The 6587-nt window shown below is 38.5% G+C and overlaps 1 non-coding gene and 1 pseudogene across 1 annotated transcript; one reads left to right on the top strand and one right to left on the bottom strand.

Moving 5' to 3' along the window:
* Nucleotides 1–3358: 3358 nt before the first annotated feature.
* On the top strand, nt 3359–3537 carry LOC135048228 (U1 spliceosomal RNA; annotated as a pseudogene).
* Nucleotides 3538–5620: 2083 nt separating this feature from the next.
* Nucleotides 5621–5783, bottom strand: LOC135048180 (U1 spliceosomal RNA). Its single transcript, XR_010240117.1, has one exon. It is a non-coding gene; the product is annotated as a U1 spliceosomal RNA (small nuclear RNA).
* Between the last annotated feature and the right edge of the window lie 804 nt (nt 5784–6587).

Below are 6587 nucleotides of genomic sequence, written 5' to 3'. Positions count from 1 at the left end.
TGACAAAGGCTAATAAGCATTCATCTAGAACGATTCCTAGAAACATTTTAAAAAGTCAATAATGTGGAGAGTTTTTGTAAGATGTTTCTTCCATCAACCAATGAAGAAACACATTGGTACTTTCCCATGATAAGTGAGTGCTTCAGGACCTCTTGCACTTACATGTGCAGCAGAGTACTGTAATGGAAGCATGCTGGGTCCATAACCCAGAGGTAGGCAGATTGAAACTATCCTCTGCTATATGCATTTTTTTTGTTAATTAAAGTAATCCAAAACTGGGATTGATATTTTTGCTCTTTTATTTTTACTTAAAGTACAATAACTTTTACCATTTTAATTTGTTTTAATAGTATATTGACAGTATTGTTTTCTTTCAAAAATCCACTTAATTTTCTTTACCCGATTATTAAAATGGTAATTGACAAAAACAAACTACATTGTCACCAGAAGAGCAATACAAAATGTACAAGTGATATATTAAAATCATCTTTCCAGCTTGAATTTCAATGATGCATTGGGGCAACGATTTTGTGAGAAACATCTTCACCCTTAAATAAAGATTTTCTTAATTCCTTACCTGTGTGCTAATTAGATATCACCTTGTTTTCACATTAAACAGACTTCCACATGCGAAAGCAGCAAGGATGCAGTGGCGTTAATGTTTCCTGGTGTCAACCTGTATTATTTCAGTAGACATTGAAATGAAGATGCATCTTGCTGCCTTTCCAATGAAGCAAGTTTAATTTAGTAATAGGTGAAAAACCATCCCTACAAAGGTGTTAATCAGAGACTTGGCTTTGTGGACACTTTTCAGAGAACAAATTTGTTAGTATAAAAATAAAGCCAGAAAATGAAGAGCTGTTTAATCACTCAATTGGATTTTTCTGCCAGCATATTTCTTTTTCTCTGCAACCCACTGCTAAATTTTTCTTCCTAGCTGTTTTTATAAAATCACTGAATCAAATCTAACTCTGATTACATTAGAGAAGGCCAGGTACCCTACACCATAACAGGGGGTTTGAAATTTTGACTTGTCTACTTAAAGATCACCAAAATCTGATAACAAGGTCAATTAAGTCCCTGGGTGGGATTGAACCACCAACCTTTTGGTTAATAGCCTTACACACTAACTGATTGCGCCAAAACGACACTTTGCAAAAGAACATACTGACAAAGGCTAATAAGCATTCATCTAGAACGATTCCTAGAAACATTTTAAAAAGTCAATAATGTGGAGAGTTTTTGTAAGATGTTTCTTCCATCAACCAATGAAGAAACACATTGGTACTTTCCCATGATGAGTGAGTGCTTCAGGATCTCTTGCACTTACATGTGCAGCAGAGTACTGTAATGGAAGCATGCTGGGTCCATAACCCAGAGGTAGGCAGATTGAAACTATCCTCTGCTATATGCATTTTTTTTGTTAATTAAAGTAATCCAAAACTGGGATTGATATTTTTGCTCTTTTATTTTTACTTAAAGTACAATAACTTTTACCATTTTAATTTGTTTTAATAGTATTGTTTTCTTTCAAAAATCCTATTAATTTTCTTTACCCGATTATTAAAATGGTAATTGACAAAAACAAACTACATTGTCACCAGAAGAGCAATACAAAATGTACAAGTGATATATTAAAATCATCTTTCCAGCTTGAATTTCAATGATGCATTGGGGCAACGATTTTGTGAGAAACATCTTCACCCTTAAATAAAGATGTTCTTAATTCCTTACCTGTGTGCTAATTAGATATCACCTTGTTTTCACATTAAACTGACTTCCACATGAGAAAACAGCAAAGATGCAGTGGCGTTAATGTTTCCTGGTGTCAACCTGTATTATTTCCGTAGATATTGAAATGAGGATGCATCTTGCTGCCTTTCCAATGAAGCAAGTTTAATTTAGTAATAGGTGAAAAACCATCCCTACAAAGATGTTAATCAAATACTTGGCTTTGTGGACACTTTTCAGAGAACAAATTTGTTATCATAAAAATAAAGCCAGAAAATGAAGAGCTGTTTAATCACTCAATTGGATTTTTCTGCCAGCATTTTTCTTTTTCTCTGCAACCCACTGCTAAATTGTGCTTCCTAGCTGTTTTTTTTATAAAATCACTTAATCAAATCTAACTCTGATTACATCAGAGAAGGCCAGGTACCCTACACCATAAGAAGGGGGTTTGAAATTTTGACTTGTCTACTTAAAGATCACCAAAATCTGATAACAAGGTCATGGACAGATACCTTATCAGCAGAGATTGAGACCCTAGATAAGGATGCTATGTTATTGACCATAGGGCATATAAAAGATGCTGTCCTATATATGAGAGATGCTCTAAGTGACATTAGTCTACTGGGTTCTAGAATAAACGCTATGTCGATTTCTGCTAGACGAGTCCTATGGACCCGGCAATAGACAGGTGATGCCGACTCAAAAAGGCATATGGAGGTTTTACCTTACAGGGGTGAGGAATTGTTTGGGGAAGGTCTCTCGGACCTTGTCTCCACAGCTACAGCTGGTAAATCAAATTTTTTGCCTTATATTCCCTCACAGCCTAAGAAAGCACCACATTATCAAATGCAGTCCTTTCGATCACAGAGAAACAAGAAAGTACGAGGTGCGTCCTTTCTTGCCAGAGGTAAGGGCAGAGGGAAGAAGCTGCACAACACAGCTAGTTCCCAGGAACAGAAGTCCTCCCCGGCCTCTACAAAATCCACCGCATGACGCTGGGGCTCCGCTAAAGGAGTCCGCCCAGTTGGGGGCACGTCTTCGAGTTTTCAGCCACATCTGGGTTCATTCGCAGGTGGATCCCTAGGCAATAGAAATTGTTTCTCAGGGTTACAAGCTGAAATTCGAAGAGGTGCCTCCTCGCCGGTTTTTCAAATCGGCCCTACCATCTTCTCCCCAGGAAAGGGAGATAGTGTTAAATGCAATTCACAAATTGTATCTTCAACAGGTGGTGGTCAAGGTTCCCCTGCTTCAACAAGGAAAGGGAAATTATTCGACCCTGTTTGTAGTCCCAAAACCGGACGGTTTGGTCAGACCCATATTAAATTTAAAATCCCTGAACCTATACTTGAAAAGGTTCAAGTTCAAGATGGAATCGCTAAGAGCGGTCATCGCCAGCCTAGAAGGCCTTCCCCCAGGAATGCTTGCACTAGTTGTTGCATTTGGTTTGTTGTTTGGGGGTGCTTCAGTATTAGGCAGCCTTCTGCCCTCCCATGTTCATCTGAAAATATGTGTTCTCCCTGCAGTTGTTGTCCCCAGATGAGAGTTCCCTTGTGCTGCCTCAGTTGAATCTCCTTTACTTGACAGAGATGTGCCTGAGCAGCGGCCCTCCCCAGCCCTATCCCAAATCATACTTATTTTGCATAGGAGATACCATGGTCATGAAGACTGTTCTCCCAGGGTGCGGTTCATTCATTGCATTCTGGGTATGCTGACCCCTGTGATTTCCCCAAATGTGGGAAACTCGACTGCATTATTTAATGCGAACTAGGGGTCATCCAAGCACCGCAAAAGGCCGCCATGCCCTGCATACCCCTTTTCTCTTTTCATAAGCAGACGAGGTTTGAAGCCAACCTTGACCCACTGCTTGGATGACATCACTTGCTGCCTTTCCAATGAAGCAAGTTTAATTTAATAATAGGTGAAAAACCATCCCTACAAAGGTGTTAATCAGATACTTGGCTTTGTGGACACTTTTCAGAGCACAAATTTGTTAGCATAAAAATAAAGCCAGAAAATGAAGAGCTGTTTAATCACTCAATTGGATTTTTCTGCCAGCATATTTCTTTTTCTCTGCAACCCACTGCTAAATTGTGCTTTGTGGCTGTTTTTTTTATAAAATCACTTAATCAAATCTAACTCTGATTACATCAGAGAAGGCCAGGTACCCTACACCATAAGAGGTGGTTTGAAATTTTTACTTGTCTACTTAAAGATCACCAAAATCTGATAACAAGGTCAATTACGTCCCTAGGTGGGATTGAACCACCAACCTTTTGGTTAACAACTGAACACGCTAACTGTTTGTGCCTCAGAGACACTTTGCGAAAGTACATACTGACAAAGGCTAATAAGCATTCATCTAGAACGTTTCCTAGAAAAACTTTAAAAAGTCAATAATCTGGAGAGTTTTTGTAAGATGTTTCTTCCATCAACCAATGAAGAAACACATTGGTACTTTCCCATGATGAGTGAGTGCTTCAGGATCTCTTGCACTTACATGTGCAGCAGAGTACTGTAATGGAAGCATGCTGGGTCCATAACCCAGAGGTAGGCAGATTGAAACTATCCTCTGCTATATGCATTGTTTTTTGTTAATTAAAGTAATCCAAAACTGGGATTGATATTTTTGCTCTTTTATTTTTACTTAAAGTACAATAACTTTTACCATTTTAATTTGTTTTAATAGTATATTGACAGTATTGTTTTCTTTCAAAAATCCACTTAATTTTCTTTACCCTATTATTAAAATGGTAATTGACAAAAACAAACTACATTGTCACCAGAAGAGCAGTACAAAATATACAAGTGATATATTAAAATCATCTTTCCAGCTTTAATTTCAATGATGCCTTGGTGCAACAATTTTGTGAGAAACATCTTCACCCATAAAGAAAGATTTTCTTAATTCCTTACCTGTGTGCTGATTAGATATCACCTTGTTTTCACATTAAACAGACTTCCCCTTGAGGAAGCAGCAAGGATGCAGTGACGTTTATGTTTCCTGGTGTCAACCTGTATTATTTCAGTAGACATTGAAATGAGGATGCATCTTGCTGCCTTTCCAATGAAGCAAGTTTAATTCAGTAATAGGTGAAAAACCATTCCTACTAAAGGTGTTAATCAGAGACTTGGCTTTGTGGACACTTTTCAGAGAGCAAATTTGTTAGCATAAACATAAAATCAGAAAATGAAGAGCTGTTTAATCACTCAATTGGACTTTTCTGCCAGCATAATTTTTTTTCTCTGCAACCCACTGCTAAATTGTGCTTCCTAGCTGTTTTTTATAAAATCACTTAATCAAATCTAACTCTGATTACATCAGAGAAGGCCGGGTACCCTACACCATAAGAGGGGGTTTGAAATTTTGACTTGTCTACTTAAAGATCACCAAAATCTGATAACAAGGTCAATTACGTCCCTGGGTGGGATTGAATCACCAACCTTTAGGTTAATAGCCATACACACTAACTGATTGCGCCATAGCGACACTTTGCGAAAGTACATACTGACAAAGGCTAATAAGCATTCATCTAGAACGTTTCCTAGAAAAACTTTAAAAAGTCAATAATCTGGAGAATTTTTGTAAGAAACACATTGGTACTTTCCCATGATGAGTGAGTGCTTCAGGATCTCTTGCACTTACATGGGCTATTAACCAAAAGGTTCCCACCCAGTGATGTAATTGACCTTGTGATCAGATTTTGGTGATCTTTAAGTAGACAAGTCAAAATTTCAAACCCCCTCTTATGGTGTAGGGTACCTGGCCTTCTCTGACGTAATCAGAGTTAGATTTAATTAAGGTGCGCAAGGGCATAGAAGGGAGCGGTTTAAGAAAAGAGAAGTGGAAACAGACAGCAAACTAGGCTGGAGAGAGACCTGAGACAAAGAGATCTGAATTATACGAGAGCCGACCAGGGGAAACACAAATTATGCAGTCAAGTTTCCCACATTTGGGGAAATCGCAGGAGCAGCACACCCAGAGTGCAATGGGTGAGCCTTGCCCTGGGAGAAGCACCTTCATGATCATAGTATCTCACCTGGCAGGTAAGTAGGAGTTGGGCTAGTGCTGGGGAGGGTCGCTGCTCGGGTACGCCCCTGTCAAGTGAAGGAGATCCAACTGAGGCAGCACAAGGGAACTCTCGAAAGAAGAACAAGGCTAGAGGAAGATCTGAGACAAAGAAATCTGACTTTTACCAGAGCTGACCAGAGGAAAGCACAAACACAGTACCCCACTACCACCAGGAAACATTAACGCCACTGCATCCTTGCTGCTTTCTCATGTGGTAGTCTATTTAATGTGAAAACAAGGTGATATCTAATTAGCACACAGAAAAGAAAATTAAGTGAATTTTTGAAAGAAAACAATACTGTCAATATACTATTAAAACAAATTAAAATGGTAAAAGTTATTGTACTTTAAGTAAAAATAAAAGAGCAAAAATGTCAATCCCAGTTTTGGATTACTTTAATTAACAAAAAAAATGCATATAGCAGAGGATAGTTTCAATCTGCCTACCTCTGGGTTATGGACCCAGCATGCTTCCATTACAGTACTCTGCTGCACATGTATGTGCAAGAGATCCTGAAGCACTCACTCATCATGGGAAAGTACCAATGTGTTTCTTCATTGGTTGATGGAAGAAACATCTTACAAAAACTCTCCACATTATTGACTTTTTAAAATGTTTCTAGGAAACGTTCTAGATGAATGCTTATTAGCCTTTTTCAGTATATGCTTTTGCAAAGTGTCGCTGTGGCGCAATCAGTTAGTGTGTAAGGCTATTAACCAAAAGGTTGGTGGTTCAATCCCACCCAGGGACGTAATTGACCTTGTTATCAGATTTTGGTGATCTTTA

Source organism: Pseudophryne corroboree, unplaced genomic scaffold (assembly GCF_028390025.1).
Source record: "Pseudophryne corroboree isolate aPseCor3 unplaced genomic scaffold, aPseCor3.hap2 scaffold_946, whole genome shotgun sequence".
NCBI lineage: Eukaryota > Metazoa > Chordata > Amphibia > Anura > Myobatrachidae > Pseudophryne > Pseudophryne corroboree.
The sequence above is the reverse complement of the archived record's forward strand: the minus strand, read 5'-3'. Positions and strand labels throughout refer to the sequence as shown.